The following is a 19,041-nucleotide window of genomic DNA, read 5'->3' on the forward strand; positions in this document are numbered from 1 at the left end:
TCATTTTCTTCACGCTGAAGAAGCACCATCTTACAGGGAGGCTGCCCCTCCCTCCAGGGTCCTCAATGTCCAGTTTTGCGACTCTTAGAGACATATTTGTCTCTTCCATGAATTGTGTGCCCAAAAGGACTGCTGTAGGCACCATACCTGGCTGATAGATACTGCATTCTGGGCAGACATCATCTAAGAGAAAATTCATGATACAGAAGAAAGCATAACCATGCATGCACTGGGTTGCCCTTACAAATTGTTACAGCCTGGGTGGCTTAAACAACAGAAATGTATTGTCTCATAATTCTGGAGGCTGGAAGGTTGAAATCAAGGTGTTGGCAGAGTTGGTTCCTTCTGAGGGCTACGAGGGGAGGATCTGTTCCAGGCTTCTCTTCCTTGGCTCGCAGGTGGCTGTCCTTTTCCTGTGTCTTCACATAGTGTTCTTTTTATCCATATTTCTGTGTCTAAGTTTCCCCTTTTTACAAGGACACCAGTCATATTGGGTTAGGGCTTACCCTAATGACCTCATTTTAACTGGGTCACATTCATAAAGACCTTGTCTCCAAATAACACATTCTGAGGTCCTGGGGGTTAGGACTCCAACACAGGGATTTTGAGGGGAGCCACAATTCAACCCATAACACCATGCCCCAGAAATGGCATCAGACGTACTGAGGTCTCATTTTCAGTGTCAGTGCTTCTCAAATTTCAGTGTGTCTCCAGTCACCTGGGGACTTTGCTAAAATTCAGAATCTGATTCAGTAGGTCTGGGGGTGCCTGTGATTCCACAGCTCTAATAAACTCCCAAGTGATGCTCATGCTGGTCCTTGGGCTTCATTTTGAAAAGCAAGGATCTAAAGGATGACTTATTGGCTGTTTTTACTTTGAGGACAGAATAGTCATACTGGAAAAGACTGGATGGGAACATGGCTTTCTGACACTAAGAAGGAAATGAACACATCCTATGTATATATGTCAGTTCCAGGCTTGCACTTAGTTGAGCAGAAGGTGCAAGATCACAGGGAAGTATTTGTACGTGGAAGTCAGTTATCTGCACGCTGCTGGAGCTGCTAGCTGTTGCTACTACAGCTGCTGCTGTTTTCAGCAATCGCATCGTGATCACACCAACAAGTACAGTATTTGTTAAGTATGTTGCAATTCATCTATCTGTTCTAAATAAACTTAAATTGAGTTGCCAAAGCAATGTGCACCATAAATAAAATACATGGTAGCTTTAAACTGTGTCAACTGTGTCAAGATGGTATGTAGCCCTAATAACAAAGCTATAGAAGATTTCTGTCAAGAGAAAAAAACTTAAACAGGAAAATATCACTATGAGCAAATATATTTGAATGAAGCTATAATCCTTGACAAAGTAGACAATGCATTCTGCGTGGAGTTGAATTGAATATAAAGTTTTATGCCTTTATCTTAAAACCAGGATATATTACTTACTCATATTACTTTGAGTTGTAAACATGTCTAGAATTATGTCAAAAATGTCTCGGAAGCAACTTTTAGTGCTGTGTGCTAAAGAACAAAACTTACTATCTGAGTCAGACATTTATTGTAATTTTGAGAGCAGAGCCCCTCAATGGAAATTTCTGTGATGATGGAAATGAACTATATCTTCACTGCCCAATATGGTACCACTTAGCCATATATGACTATCACGCACTTGAAATGTGGCTAGTGCGACTGAAGAACTGAATGTTTAATTGTAGTTAAATTTAAATTTAAGTTTAAGTTGCCAATAGAAAAATAAGGTGTCTTTTTCTATTGGCCTCTTTAAAAACCAGAGCGAAAGGCAGTTTAGAGAGTTCAGTTACACTGTTTTGGTGATAATCCCTTATATATAATTCACACTGGAAGGTTTCACTTTCCCTTTAACTTTGTTCTGTTTTGATCCCGTAGCTTATTCCAAAAGGTATATCGTACCGACTCTTTCTTCTGAAATTTTTTACATTGGCCTTTGACCAAAACCAATAAAATTCATAATTCTAGGTATGGTTTTACGGTACAGTCAAAATCTATTATGCGTATGTGGAAACACTGTGCTGTGGTCATGTGTATGCACGTCTCTGAGTGTAAACAAATGAAGAAGTAGCACTAAACACACAGAACTGTGGGTGGAGAGCAGTGATGGTGGCTGAACCTTGTCCTGTGCCACTGTCCTCTGTGCTAGAGGAAGTACAGTCAGAGGAACCAGGAGCATAAAGTGCCACTATGTGCCTTAATATTTAGTTCTAGAAAATTCTCCTGAAAAAGAAGAATTTGGGCGCAATAAGAAGCAATAATTAGAGAGAGAGAAATCAAATCCATTTGGCTGATCTCTAAGATTCAGCTCTAAAAACGTCACTGTATGCAACCTGAGGTCACCATCATGGGTGAGCAATAAGTTCCCGCCAACAGGAACTGTAGAGGTCCAAACAGAGAGTGAAGAAAAGGTTGCTCCCGAAACTGAAGTGGACACAGAAGGCATAAGACAGCAGTGATTCAGCTAAATGAGATGGAAGTAAGTGGGGATAACAGTAACAATACACTTACACAGTGCTGTGCGCCAGGCACCTATTCTAAGTACTGTCAAAAACTGTGAAGTGTCTGCGACTTCACTCTACTTAGTGAGGTAGACAAGTTAGCCTACCATGACTTCATGGATGCTGGTAGATGACAGGAGACCCCTGGGTTAGAGACAAATGACACTTTAGCACTCACAGCAATAGCCATGATTAATAACTGGTCCTCTGAGCCCTAATCCCTACAGAAAGGGCCAGATGATACTTGCACATGCGGTGGGCTGAGTTTCAGAAGAGGAACTTTGAGCTGAGGGATACCAAATCTTTTTATAACAGATGGTAGTCAAACCCACCTGATCTTTGCATTAGAGGGAGAAGTTACCACTACTGTCCCAGGCTGTTTGCTCTGCAATAATCCTGGATAAGATAGTTTAGAACAAAAGCATTCAGTGCTTCTGCTCACCAGCAGTGCAGAAACACAAAAGGCCCATGGGAGATTGTCACCCAATGAGCGCCTGACATATATTAACTCCTTTAACCTTCTCAACAACCATGTGCAGTAGGTACTTTGACAACACTTTACAAACAAAATGGAAGGCCATAGGGTCCCCATAGCTATTAAGTGGGAGACTGAGGGCTTGAACCCAGTGATGTGTTTCTGAAGCAGCAGTGTCCAACAGAAATCTTATGTCAGCCACATTTAAAATTCTCTAAGAGAAATAAAAATACCACATGCTATCACTCATATGTGGAATCTAAAAAAAAAAAAAAAAGGAAAAAAAAGGACACCACAAACTCATCTATGAACAGAAAGAGACTCACAGACATAGAATGGTTACCCAGAGAAAGGGGGTGGGAAGGGATAAATTTGGGAGTTTGGGACTTGCAAATATTAGCCACTATATATAAAAATAGAAAAAAAAATTCTTCTATACACCACAGAGAACTATATTCAATATCTTGTAATAGCCTTTAATGAAAATGAATATATGTATGTATATGCATGACTGTGACATTGTGCTGTACACCAGAAACTGACACATTGTAACTGACTGTAATTCAATAAAAAAAATTTTTTCTAGTAGCCACCTTAAAAAAGTAAACAGGTGAAACTGATTTTAATAATATATTTTATATAACTCCATGTACTCAGAATATGATCATTTCAACATATAATCAACATATAAATTATTCATGAAATATTTATATTCTTCACTTGATACTGTCTTTGAAAACCAACGTATATGCTCCACTTAGAGCACATCCTCATCCAGACACAAAATTTTTATCAAAAATACGTGACAGTTGAAAAGGTAGATTCACACACCTGAGCTGTTCCAAACACACTTAAAAGTTTTCCAGTAACTGAATCAAGTATCAGCCTTAAAGTCAAATTAATTAGTATTAAGCAAATTACACATTCCATTCCTCAGTCACGTAGCCACATTTCAAGTACTCAATAACCATCCCTGGCCTGTGGCTCCTTATTGGACAGAATACCTTTAGAGCCTGTACAAGGACCTCTTTTCACTCAGCTCTTCATTCTCATTGTTTAGAGGGATCACAGTTGGTTACTTTATGAGGCCTGCCCTGGAGGGTTGTTGAGAGAGGTAGCGAAGGGTGGGCAGTATGGAAGCTCAGAGCTCACAGTCAGACGGACAGACCCGGTCTGATCTGTGCTCCATCACTTCTTTGTGTCACTTCTCAGCTGTGCTACGATAGACATGATTTCCTAACCTCCTGAAACCACAGCTTCTTCACCTTTAAAGGAGGGCAATAATAAGACCCCTGAGGATTAAATGAGGCCATGCCGAGGGTCTGACCCAGCCTTGGCACATAGTTCATGCTAAACAAATGTCAGTCCTAACTTGGTAACTGGACTAAATTTAATACGTGAGACCAAAAAAAAAAAAAAGTTTAATTGTACATCATTTTAAGATATCCATTTGCCTCCTGAAGAGAGGCCCCGGTCGCTTAGCTGGGCAGCCCAATGTCACCCTCTAGTGCCAAAAACCTCAAATGGCAGGCATCACCAACCAAACCACCAGAACACCAGTCCTCTGAAAGGGTGTGCTCACTTCCTCAACCCCAGATGCTCTGACTGACCCAGATCGCCAATCCCCAGCCCTGAAAGTAGTGCCCTTTCAGGCCAGTGCTTCTCAAACATGTCTTTTTTTACCAGTTACCTGGGGATCTAGGGAAAATCATTTTATGATTCACTACGTATGAAGCAGAGCCTAAGAGTTTGCATTTCTAATCAGCTTCCAGGCCATCCCAATGTGCCTGCCCCACTGACCCCTCTTTGAGTAGCAAAATTCTATTTATCATTCCAACTCCTTCACAAGTAATCTCCAAATTGTTCGAATAAGGAATTACATGATTAAGCTAAATGTTGTCTTCTTTTCCCTGTGGACCTGAGCTAGAGGAAAAGCCCTATATGGGTACTGAAGTTGAAATACACCTGAATTTGAAGGATGGCCCCAAAGAGAGCAACTGCATTCCTCCAGGAAGAGTGTCTCAGCAAGAGAATATGGGGTGTGCTGGCCAATATGGCCATTCTTACTTGCCGTTTGACCTCAGAATGTAATTCAAGATCATATGCTAGTCTAAGTAGATATCTATGAATTAATGATGACTGTGTACATTAATCTGTGTTCATACTTTGAGACCCAAGACAATCTGGACTAGAGTTGGCATGGTGGTGGGGCCAGCAGTGAAAACTGAGTCAGAATCTCAGCAGTCACTGACCAGTGGTCTTTCCAATGTCACATTCAAGGGACATTGGAAGGTAGTGGGGAGGGTAATAGCTCAGTGGTAGACCATGGGCTTAGCACACATGAGGTCCTGGGTTCAATCCCCAGCACCTCCACTAAAAAAAAAAAAAAAAAAAAAAAAATTGGAAATCTAACATTTGGAAAAAGTCATCATCTATACATATTTTGCACTTGATAAAATGTACATAACAATAACTGTCCCCTTTTTGCAAATGTCAAATGAGATACAACAGTGAAAGTGCTTTGAAAATAGTGTCTCATGGAATGTAAGTCCAACTCATTAGCAGTCCGATGGACAAACTGGCCCAGTGTCTCTTCGGCATAATAGACGGTACTGGTCGTTACTGCTGAAGAGAAAAAGGGAAGACAGACGTGGAGTTTATGGAAATTTGTCTATCCATTTTTTTTAACTGCTTAAGATTACAATGACTTAATCACTCCAAATTTCTAGGTATTTGGGTTGCCTCCCACAACATGACTCCCAAGTTAGTGATAATATTTATTCTCATCTTGTTTTCAAACATTTATTTCTGATGATGAGTTTAATACATTACAATGCAATCCTGCTTTGTTGGTAAGTTTGCACGTTATCTAGCTGGACTCACTGCGTTACCAACTTTGGTAAAAAGAAAGTTCACGAGGTTTTTCAAAGGCATGCTGACTATCAAACACAGGAACGGTGGAGGGTCTGTCCATTTATCTCACAAAGCATTGTGATATTATTCTGAACATGAACTCACATGTCTTACTTACTTTCTACCCTCCTCCCACCATGGATATACGTGAAGATTGGCCTCTATACTCCTTTGTTCCATCGTGAGAAATCATTTAATTTGTTTCTATTTTAAAAAAATTCTTACTGACGTATAGTTGATTTACAATGTGTTAGTTTCAGGTGTACAGAAAAGTGATTCAATTTTATATACACATATATAAATATTCTTTTTCAGATTATTTTCTGTTATAGGTTACTACAAGACATTGAACATAGTTCCCTGGCTGTATAGTAGGTCCTTGTTGTTTATTTACCTTATGTATAGTAGTGTGTATATGTTAATCCCAAACTCCTAATTTAGCCCTTCCCCCTGATTTGTTCATTAGAAATTTGTTTTAAAGTAGTATTTCACTCAGCCTGTTCTGACTTAGGAGCTCACAGTGCTGTGCTTCCTCTAATTAATCCCCTCAACACTATTAGATTTAAAAAAAGGTTCGTACCAATGCTCTCTACTGACTACAAATGTAAAGGCAAAAAGGGAAGTTTGACTACCAGAGTTTGAAAAACAAAAAAAACAAAAAACCAAAATAAACCCAGCCCTACATTTCTATAATGAGAGAAAAATCAAAGAATGAAGATGGGGGGAGGAAGGGAGGGAGGGAGGCTGGACAAATTGCGAGGTTTCCTTCCTATATACTTTCTCTCTTTTCATTTGCACAAGAAAGCCTGACATTAGGACCAGGGAACACTGATTTATCAAGGGTAATGTTAAGAACATTTACAACAATCCACCAGTTGACTGATAAATAATTACTGAAGACTAGTCCAGGCCCTACTGGGAAGATAAAGGTGTATAAGGCAGGTTCTTCATTCTCAAAATGCTGAGAATGGGGGAGAAGAAATAATATCGAGGCATAAAAGATGTTATAGTGTTATAATAGTGTTATTCTTGACTAAAAGTACTTACCTAGCAAAGCAAGTTCTTTGGTTTAAATCCCATCTACATTGGTTATTTTACCTAACACCTTTACCTAACAGAAGGAAGAGATCTTGTGTCACAATTAAGATTCGGGGCGAGGTTTTCATTTAGTTCATTAAATGAACCCATCACCATTTGGCACCCTGGGCATTGTTAAGATTTTCTACTAGTCTCATATCCTTACCCAGGTCTACTAGACTCCTGGGCCAGCCACATCTTCCTACCATAACCATTAGTTTCACAAGCTCCAGCTTTCAACCGCTTTGACCCACATGGCTGTCTTTCCACCTCCAGTTCAAGATTTCTGCTCTTCTTTTCATCATTCTGTGTATGAGCTACTTCAGTAGAAGCAGAAGCAACCACAAGAAAGTACATGTCCAGACTCAGAAAAGTTTATCTGTAGGCAGGAAGCCTGGGCCAGTAACACTGTGGCATTGTCATGCTGCTCCAAACATAACCTGTTCAGTTAATGTTCTATAAATTCCCTAATGAAAAGATACAACCTGAATATTGCCACAGAAGCAAAACGAGAATATGGAGTTTCTCAAGGTAAGAATTTCCTACTACCAGTCTCACTGTATCATCCAGTTTGCTTCTATCCTCATTATGGGCGAAAAACAGCAATGCTAGTATTTGTAAGGAATCCTCATCTGAAAATTACCACGTGAAGATCCATTCATTATTCTTCCTTTGGGAGATAAAGTGCATTTCATCGATGGCATCCCTAGAAAGCAGCTCACGGAATTCCCCCCCAAAAAATTCTCCTTGGAAAACTTTGACTGGACCTATTCAGCCTCAATGCCACTGGTCCCCAAATGCCTTTCCAAGCAATTTAACAAAACCCTTAAGGCATTGGTAGTAGACAGTTGAGCTAATTAAGGGGAAAAAACAAAAAGGGCTTAGCAAATAGTTCCTTACTTAAATGTGGACATTTATATGGAAAATTAGTCAGTGGCTGAGTATCTCACTACCTGGCTACGTGAAATTTGACCCAATAATCAACCCAATTAGGTATCTGCAGCAGAGAATCCCCTTGACACACCCACTGCTTTGCATTGGGGAAACAAGATGGAGAGAAGAAGACTAGAGGAGAGAAAGGTACATGATTTGCAGAGGTTACATCACTAGGAAGTGGGTCCAGGTCACAGGCTCCTGAGGCAAGAAGGCCAAGGGACACAGGAAGAGCTCAGGATGTCTGTGTCTTTCAAGTGAGAACTAAAATGCACTGGAGAAACGTCAGCGTAAAAGGAAGAAGTGGGTAAGGGGGACGTCTTAACTGCTGCTGTGCAATTCTTGCTACATTCTTTAGAAAGTGGGTGGGTCAAAGACCATGTCACAAGTGATGTGTTTTAGTTTCATGAAAGAATTGAACTGAATCATCAGTTTATCCTGATATTTGGGTATTCATTCAACATTCAGCTAAACAACAAATGCACCCACTTTGAGCTAATGGTACAGGAATAACCCAGACAGACAAGGCTCTGACTCTCAGAGAACATTCATTCTAACGAGGGAGACATGATAGAGAAATTAATGATGAACACTGTAATTACATCCAGCAATAACTGGTATTGTGGCAGATTGTATTTTTCCCAGGTTGCACACAAAAAGAGCTCCCATCCCACATGCTTTCCTGGAGTCATCCTTTAACAAGATATGGAGACTTATTCCCCCCACCCTTGAATCTGGGCAAATAAAAAGTAGAAAGGATGGAGGAAGGTATAGCTCAGTGGTAGTGCACATGCTTAGCATGCACGAGGTCTTGGATTCAATCCCCAGCACCTCCATTTAAAAAATGAAGGAAGGAAGGATGGAAGGAAAGAGAGAGAAAGAAGGGAAGAAGGGAAGAAGGGAAGAAGGAAAGAAAGAAAGAAAGAAAGAAAGAAAGAAAGAAAGAAAGAAAGAAAGAAAGAAAGAAAGAAAGAAAGAAAGAAAGAAAGAAAGAAAGACAAGGAAAGAAGGAAGGAAAGACAAGGAAAGAAGGAAGGAAGGAAAGAAAGAAAAACAGGAAGGATGCTGAGTGATTTGCAGTGTCACTGTGTCAGAAAATGTTATGCAACTTCCACTCTGCTATAGGAACACTTAGCTGTTGAAGCCTTCAAAATAAATGTGAAGACAAAAAACTAGAGTGCAAGGTTGAGACAGCTCAAGACCAGGAGTCTTAGTCACCAGGAAACCCCACAGAGAAGAGGGCATGAACATCTGAGATAAAGGAGCTGTGGGCCGAGGCAGTATGAGCAGAACCTTGAGATCACTTGATCTTGGTTTTCAATGGAAATCGAATTTCCAGCCATCATGTAAGAAGTTGGAGGCCACTATGCTGTGAAAAAAGCTAAAACTAGCCTACATGGAGAGCCCATGAAACTATACAAATGGGAGTGATGTCTAGCCAGGCCTTCTGTGGCAGCTCCAGTCACCTCCTGACCGCAATTGCATGACAGCCTCCGAGAAGAAGACACCCAGCCGAGCCTCTCCTCAATTCTTGTTCCAAAGAAACTTAGATATATAATAAAATGACTTCTTTTGCCATAAACTGCTAAGTTTTGGAGTAATTTCTTGCATCATAGCTGTTGAACAGAACAGTTAAGAAGGAAATGAACAGGTTGGGGCACAGAGAGTAACCAAGAATGAGGGCTAGTTTAAACAGGGAGGCCACTGAAACCCCATCTCAAGAAAAGGATGTGTACAGTCTGGAAAAGGGCATCCCAGATAAAAGAAAAAACCAAGACCTGAAGACGATGGGTAAGGACTGGTCATGGAGGCCAGATGGGCTGGAATATTGGAAGCAAGGTGAAGAACGAGGATGGAGATGTAGGCAGGAGACAGTTATGCAAGGTATTGTAGGCACTTATGAGGAGTTTGGGTTTTATTTTAAGTGTGTTGGAAAACCCTTGGGTGACTTACAGCCACTGGCTAATACCAGTCCATACCCATTACTCCAGCTACCTTGGCTCCAAGGCTCTCCCTCCACAAGCTACAACTCCCCTCATGTATGATTATTAATCCAAATAACAGGCTTCTGCATCCATTGGAAACCAAAATCAAGTGACATCAAGAGGCAGTACATCTGTATCATTTTTGAGATTCCACATATAAGTGATACCATATGATATTTATCTTTCTATGACTGACTTCACTTAGTGTGATCATCTCTAGGTCCATCCATGTTGCTGCAAATGGTATCATTCCATTCTCTTTATGACTTAGTAGTGTTCCCTTGTATATACACACCACATCTTCTTTATCCAATCACCTGTTGATGGACATTTAGGTTGCTTGCATGGCTACTGTGAATAGTGCTGCTATGAACATTTGGGTGCATGTATCTTTCCCAGTTAGAGTTTTCTCTGGATATATGCCCAGGAGTGGAATAGCTAGATCAAGAATTTATTTACAAAACAGAAACAGACTCACAGACAGAAAACAAACTTATGGTTACCAAAAGGGAAAGGGGCAGAAGGATAAATTAGCAGTTTGGGATTAGCAGCTACAAACTATTATATATGAAATAGAAAAACAACAAGGTCCTACTGTATAGCACAGGGAAATATATTCAATATCTTGTAATAATCTATAAAGAAAAAGAATATATATATATGTATAACTGAATCACTATGCTATGAACCAGAAACTAACACAACATTGTAAATCAACTATACTTTAATATAAAAAAATTTCTTTTAAAAGGACAGTAATCCACAACCCCAGTCTCCAGTTTCCGCTCATATTACATGACCCACATCTCTTTCATTTCAGAGATCCACACCTTCTCCTCTACAGGATTTTCTGAGACTGAGACTTCTAGTCCTAAGTCTCTCAACCTTGCACTCTAGTTTTTTTATCTCCATATTTATTTCCCCCACAAGGAGCTTCATTTTTGTATTTCCCCAAGACCCTACCACTGAGCACATACCTGCTGAATGAATGACTTGCTAGAACAATGAACAGCCATGAAAGACACAACAAATGTTTCATTTAGTAGCCAAATCAACACATTTAGTAAATTGTAATCTCCCAACTGTGTCCTGAAATGGATATCTTGATGGGCTCTTCTGGGTGAAGTCTATTGTGCCCAAGGCCTTCAATAAATCTGCCCTGATTTCTGAGGTTTGTGGAGTCTGGTTTTTAAAAAAAAAATTTTTATTGAAGTATAGTCAGTTTACAGTGTTGTGTCAATTGCTGGTGTACAGCACAATGCCTCAGTCATACATGAACATACATATATTTTTTTTCATATTCTTTTTCACCATAAGCTGCTACAAGATATTGAGAATAGTTCCCTGTGCTATACTGTATGAACTTGTACAGCATGTGAAATTCTAAAGACACTCCCTGACATTTCAGCTTTGTGAGCAAAGAAGGGAAGCAGAGGGGGGATGGGAGGAGTTGGGGCAGGGTGGACCGGGTGGTCGACTGGTTCTTATCATAACTGTTTAGTTTCATTTACATTTTTCTCTGGGTTGCTCAGGTCCCGGGCAGTGTTATTTGATGTTGAACACCTGCCTTCCCACAGGGAAAGCTGCCGCTAGCACTGTCAAGAGAAGCGTTGACATTTCTGCTCTATACAATTGTACGACAGAGCTAAAAGGTGGACACCCAGGAGCTCCCGTCTGGTTTGTGGGATTTTGGCTCAAAAGGAGTCATTGGCCCCATTGACCATTCAAATGTACCTGGAGTTTCTCCTTGGGCTTTTGGTTTCTATGGAAGAAGCAAGCTTGTCTGTGTACTGAAGCCATTTGAATTTGTTCATTGGCCATTTTCGTGGATCTCAGTTCACTCTTTGGTGAGATGTGAGAGATGAGTAAAGCCCTAGACGGTATTGTGCTAGGCTGATTTTCCCGGAGTCCGTGGTTGCATTCAATCTGAGCTATATTCAGATTGGAAGTTACATGACTCGGAGAGCTTTCTGTCCTGAGAATCTGGAACAATTCATAGGTTACTGGATAATAACAAATACACAGGAAGTTCGAGAGTGGCACTTCTCAAACTTTCGTGTCCATACTAATTACTTGGACATCATATAAAATGCAGATTTAGATATAGTAGGTCTAGAGTAGGGTCTAAGACTCTGCATCTCTAACAAGCTTCTGTGTGATGTTCATGCCCTGGTCCAGGACCATAAGTAGTGTAGTAAGTGTCTAGTCTAGACTCCGGATTCTACAGTCCATGCCCTTAGAATTGTGGTTCTCAAAGCATTAGACCACTATCCTCTAGCACTACCTGGGAACTTGTGAAAAATGCAAGTTCTCAGCTCCCATCCCGGACCTGCTAATCAGAAATTTCCGCGGTGATGCTCAGCACTCAGTGTCTTAAGAGGCCCTGCAGGGAATGCTGATGCGTCCTGAAGTTTAAGAAGGAAGGTCATCAAGATTCACTCAAGTGAAACAACAAGGGCCTACCGTACAGCACAGGGAACTGTATTCAGTACCTTGCAATAACCTGTAATGGAAAAGAATATGAAAAGGAAAATATATATGTATCACTGAACCACTATATTGTACACTAGAAATTAACACAACATTTAAACTGACTATACTTCAATTAAAAAAAAATTCACTCAGGTGAACTAAAGAATTTTAACCACGGTCTTCAAGTTTGGATCAAATAATCAACAACTTTAGAATCAATAAATTTAATGTGTGGAACTCAAATCTAGGGTTTAGAGTTTAAATTTATTTAAAAAATGTTTCACTCTCATCACCAAGTTGCAACTGCCAGATAAAAATCCTTGGTTACTTTTTCACATGTAAAAAAGAATCACTTCAATCTTCATTTAAAGGTCCTCTGGTTCAATAATAAGATCTTTGGACAAGTCCAAAATCCTGAAAGCCAGGCTCTTCGAACCCTGGTATGGACACCAGGCCAAGGGGCATCGGAGTTCCTGAAGTCCAGGCACGTCTTTGAACACTCCCAGTGGCCTTGTGGTTATCCATGAAGGGAGGCAGACAGATAACTGGTTGCTATCTCAGGCTGAAAAAGGGTGGACTCAAGAGTCATTTCCTCTGCTCAAATGGAGTAAGCCAATTGGAGGCCCTCCTGAAATGATTGGCAGGATCAACAGGCCAGTGAGAATTAGACTTCCCTCCCAGCACAGGCTGGAAAAACAGCTCTGACCTCAGACCTGGAGGCAAAATTCCCAGGGCTGCCAGGACTATGTTAGCTGTCCATCACCTCTGAGAGGGCAAAAGAGCAGATCCCTCCCCAGGTCACTGGAGCAGGTAGAACCTGGAGCCCGTCCAGACCACGTAACACCCCCCGGAACGCCTGGGAATCAGGCTTAGAGCCTTCGTTATTTACTGTGGTTTCAACTTTCACAACTGGGACTGCTTTGCAATTTCAGTTTTAAGAGTAATCTTGGGGAGAAATACATAAACCCCTGCCTAATACCTTCTCAACCGTAACTATGCTGGTCCGAGACTAGCATAGCAGCAACTGAATAATGCTGACTAATAATATGTTGGCCTCCTTTAGCACTTTTCATCTGAAGACCTCAAAAGCTCTACCCACACGACCTCACTAAGCCTTAGAACAGCTTCTGCGAAATACATGGGAAATATTATTATCACCATTTCTCAGGCAGGAAAAAAAAGCGTCAGTGAATTACCCAGATCGCACTCTGAGCTTGTAACTGGGCTCAAGGCTGAGCGCGGGTGGAGAGATTTGGGGCATTGAAGGGGCTCAGGAAGAGGGCGGGTGAAATACGGCAATCCGGACAGAAAACAACTTTGGCTGTAATGTGGGCAACATTAATCATAGAACCAGTAGAGTTACTAAGAAACAGAAAGGAGGGTTGGCTTTGAGAATGTTTGTTGTCACTGTTTTATTTCAGGAGACATTTTTTTTTACCTCCATGCTTTGCTTGAGTCCTTCTTTGTGTCCGTGTAGGTTTGGGGGAAGAGGGTTGAAGGGAGGTCCTTGCCTTATCTCTCTGCATGGCTCAAGTTCATCTCCTGAACTTCTGCCCAAACATCAGTGACTTAAGACATTGATCCGTACTTTCCTGATTGTTCCCTCGACTCCAGCTTCTTTTGCCAATACTGTTTTTGTAATCCACATTTTATTTACACAACAATTGCAGAAATTTCCCAAAGGGCTCATTGAGGATATTATCAAAATACCTCAGATTTCCTGAACTGATAAGTGAGTATTTAAAACTTTTTAGAATAGTGCAATTGCCTCCCTTTCTTTTCCTCTTTTTTTCCCTCTCTTTCTGTCTTTCTTTTTTCTTTCCTATTTTAAAATGTCAAAGCCTTCCTGACATGCTTTGGCCATGGAAATGGAACATATTTTCTCATTAGGTTAATTAATGGCTCTGCTTGGGTGGCATAATTTGGTGTAAGTTTCCTTTTAGAATTCTGTCATAACTAAAAACGATCTTATTTTTGTTATGTTTTGTGGTGTCTTTAAATTTTTATGACTTCTACTTTGTTTAGTCTGTGTGTAATCCTTCTTTTGAAACCTAATGTCCTAGAAAATTTACAGTTTTCTCTCAAAACTGGCACTTTTTACATTTTACGGTGATTCCTGTTTCTTTGGTTCTCACTAGAACTTCATCTAAGTCCTTAAGGTGTAATTCGCAGCTCAGGGAATTTATGATTACATCGTCAAAGTAAACTCCCCAAGTGCAATATATTAAACCTGACAAGACGCTGTTCATTAATCTTTGAAATACAGCCAGGTGTGATGTAGTGAAGTGAACCTTCCAACCCAGAACAGCTGAAGAACTCGGAGCTGCCCCCCACTGGGAAGGATTCCTTCCTCCTCACTGCCAAGGCCGCCTGGGTGGGGACCGAGAGGGCCAAATGCCCTTCCTTTGCCAACTGTGGTGTTCCCTGTCTCTGCTGGTGTTCCTACAGCCCTGCAGCTTCTCACCTTTTCAAGCATTTGTTCATTCAGCAAATATTTATTAAGCGCCTACTTTGGTTCAGGCACCAGGTGGACATGGAAAGCCCGTAGTAACCAAAACAGAAACAATCCCTCGCTTCATGGAGCTTATAGTTTTCGGGTCTAGCCATAGGCAAAGGCTCAAGATTCTTTTATTCGGTGCCACCAAAGCCACAAACTGCATTGCCTGAATGTGCAGCATTTCTTCTCAGCCCCACAGGTAGCTTTGATGCTAAACAACTCCCGTTGTCTGTGAGTGAGATTGCAGTACAGCCTGATGAGTGCTGGGATAGAGATTTGCAAATGGCACCATCAAAGAGGACTAGCCCAAAGTCACCTTGGGGGCAATCAGTGCTTGGTCAAAAAAGTGCAGTCAAGCTAATCACTGTGGAACACCACCTCTAGAACAGCAGAGAAAATCCAGATAAAAGGCAGTACCTCTTAAAGGCAGAGTCAGTCTCCCCCCAGACCCTTCTGTTTGCCTGTAAATGGGCTAAATGCCGTGTGGGATTCTGGAATGGATTCTGAAACAGAAAAAGAACATGAGTGGAAAAACAGGTGAAATCTGTACAGCCTGGAGTTTAGTTCACAGCAATATGCCAATACCGATTTCTTCATTTTGTCTAATGTGCTGTGGCAATGTAGACATTAACGCCAGGGAAACAGGGCGAGGAGTGTTTAGGAACTCTTTGTACTATCTAAGCAACTTCTCTATAATTCTAAAACTATTCCAAAATAGAAAAGTTTACTTAAAAGACGTTTGCTTATGAAACAGAATCCTTAAGGTGAATAATAAAAAGCTACTTTTGAAAAAGAACATAGTAGACATGGAAAAGATACAGCTCCCAAGGCAAAGTTACACATTTTTCTCGAAACTAAGGAGAAATATATCTAGAAACCCAAAACCCAGGAACTGAGATTCTACTAAAGACAATATTCTCATTAAATTTTTCCTTCTGTCACTCATACTACAGTGAGTTTGCTCTCACTGGTTTTAAGAACTCCTTTTAAGGTGTATGTAAAAGAAACAATTGAGCAGAAGAATCGTATGTCCCAAGTGAAAGAAGCGAGATTTCTATCATTTTATTTCTTTCACTCTCTGAATCTACAACACTCATTCTCTCATCATTGGCACCTTCCCCAGTTCACACACATACACACTCACATCCCAGATCACTGCTGAAACACAGCTACTTTGTCCTTCCCTTTCCTGGTCTGCACACACACTCTTCATTGCCCTGTACTAGCCTGGCTGTGTAGAAACTTCTTTCTAAGTAGCACAACAAGTATCGATGTGCGCAGATGGAAGATCTTCCTGACTTAGAATTACATTCAAGAGGAGGTGGCTTATAGCATCCAGTCAGGGGTTCTTGTTTTTGTTAGACTTGTGGGGCAGTTACACCATCTGTGTAGAACACACCCCCATTTAAATCTTTTCAGGGAGAATTTTTCATTTCAGAATAAAAACGGTGGCGATGAAAGCACTAATTTTTTTTTTTTTTTAACTAGCTGCACGCTTGAAAAGATAATGGTTTTGTAAACCAAGTGTAAACCTCTGGATAAACTGCTGGCTGCAGTAAGGGACTTCCTCAGAGAGCTGAGTGAGTCTTGCAACATTCAAATGGTGCCTTGTTTAAGGTGAAAATTTCTCCCCATCCGGAGAAATGGATCATAGAATTAGGGTATTAGTGCTGGGAGGATTCCTAGAGATCATCTAATATAATTTTATCATCTTGAAGATGAGAAAAACAGGCCTCGGGGCTTGTGCCTTAGCTAAGGCTTTAATGACTGAGCTGAGCCAAAACCATCCCCCTGGAGGCCAGGCCCACTGCTGCCTTCTCTGTGCTGCGCTGGCCCTTCAAGATGGGGGCCAAGCTCTGGGGGTTTTACTACGAAGTCTCAAGAAGTTTGTTTTGTGGTCCGCACTTTCTTTGTTTAACTGCAACAAGGTGCACAAAAGTCATTTGTAAGCTGGGACGTACCCCACACCTGTCATTTGTCACTGACGCTGTTGTTACTGTCATTATTATTATTTACAACTGGCTTCGAGAGAGACTGGATGCCTGCAAATTCTACAAATTCTGTGCTGGAAAGAAAGGCAGGTTTTTCGTGCGGACGATCATCTTCTGTTCCCTCCCTTCTGATGCCACTGCTTTCCCAAGGGGTCCCCTGTTCTCTTTAAGAATCTGCTTTCTGAAATTGAAAATATATATATATATGTATGTATGTATATGTATAACTTAATCACTTTGCTGCACACCTGAAACTAACACTGTAAATCAACTACACGTCAATTAAAGTAATAATAATAATAACAGAATCTGCTTTTTAAAATTCCTTTCCTCCTTTTGGATTTTTATTCTCTCTCTTTTTTTTTTAATATATATAAGCCGACAAGGAGGACTCACTGGAGAACAGAGCCCAGGTTTCTAGAAAGGCTCTGCAAATAGGAAGTGAAACCACATCACACCGTTCATCTGCCAAAAGTAATAAACCCAGCCAGCCTCAGCGCCCTCTTGACTTCGTCAGCAACTAACGCTCATTTCTCCCCCTCTTCCTTTGCAAGGAAGAGGGGAAAAAAAAAAAAGATGCCAGGCAAAGAATGCCAGGCAAATCAAACCATGGGAAAAATAACACCTTTAAATTCAGAGCAAAATTCTCCTTTCCAATCCTTGCTGCAGATGCGCCATCCGGTATGCTTGGCAGGGTGTGCTGCTCTTGGAACAAGATGCAGAACGCAGGTTAGGGAGAAGATTTTGGCCAGAGACTGGTTGTTAATTTTTAATTCACAGTTGTAAAGTCTGAGAAATCTCACTATGATTTAGCTTCATACACTAATCAAAACAAATCCATATAAGAGATAGTTCCTTACATAGTTTTAAGAAATACACCTTCTGATTTCCCATGAGTCATATTAATTAATGGCTTCTCAAATCAGTGAGTATGTGCTTATTTTTAATTGGTAGAATAAATGATAAGCTCAAGGTTCAATATTTACCCCAAACAGAAGCTGCTGTGGGGATTCCAAGCCGGAAAGGCTATTCTTGATTCCTTCCTCTTTTTCCAACTGGAATTCACCTGCTTCTTCTTTTTCAAATCAGAAGTGGATCATTTGAAGACGAGTACAAAAACGTCCCCCTTCTTAATGCGGGCTTGCTTCTTTCTAGTTAACCAAGAGCAGCCAACTGAGGGAAAAAAACAAACACTTAACATTGAAACACCCTTTCTGAAACATAGGGCTTTGGATTAAAAATCCAGTAATCTGTATTTTAATCCTTTCTCTGCCATAAACTCACTTGTGTGGCTTCGATAGGTTCTCAAACTCCCTCTCAGTCCTCCAATAATCTGTTTTTATAACAGGGATAATTTCTTCCAGCTCTAATACTCTCATTTCATTATCCCTGAAATTAGATTTCTATCAAACAGGCATCAATATCTTCAAAAATGGCTGTCATGTGGGTGGAGAAAGGTCATGCTTCTGTCTCTAGAGATGGGTACTTATGAGGGAAGAGCAAAGTTCTATGAATAGAAAAAAAAAAAATGTCTTCCTGATTAGGACACAGGTCATGTTTCTATTAATTTCACAACCACCAAACATTGTCTTTTAACAGTGATTTTGGGACCCAGCTTTTCTCCCGGAAGAGACTGAAGACAGTGGAAAACACAAATGCATCCAGGGAAACTTTTTCTACACTGATTAAAAATCAACCAAGAAGATAACACTTTGGAGTCATTGCTTCATGGTTAATCCTCGTTTTAAAACAGGTTCCTTCACGAATTGTCAAAGCGAGGAGCTAGCCTGCACTGAGGCACACTTTGCTTCAGAATGAACACTCCCATGTTTAACCCTTGTTGACTCATCACCCAAAAGAGCACTTAAATAGAGATAGTAATACTCCATTGATAGGGGTAGGAAACTAAGGCACAAAGAAGTATAATAACTTGTCCATGGTCATGTATATGTAACAGACGTTGGAAAAGAAATTTAAACCAAATGTGTCTGATTACAGAACCTTTCCTCTACAATGTATGAGCTTGTTTATGCAGTGCTTCGTCACTTAGAAAAAGATAAGCTTTTTAATAGTACCTAAGTTAAGTTTCCTAAGACAAACTGCATACAGGGTCATGTCATTATAATGCTTTCTTTAAACCATCAGGCACCAGCTCCTAGATTTGATGAGT

This window comes from Camelus ferus, chromosome 2 (genome assembly GCF_009834535.1).
Source record: "Camelus ferus isolate YT-003-E chromosome 2, BCGSAC_Cfer_1.0, whole genome shotgun sequence".
Classification (NCBI taxonomy): domain Eukaryota; kingdom Metazoa; phylum Chordata; class Mammalia; order Artiodactyla; family Camelidae; genus Camelus; species Camelus ferus.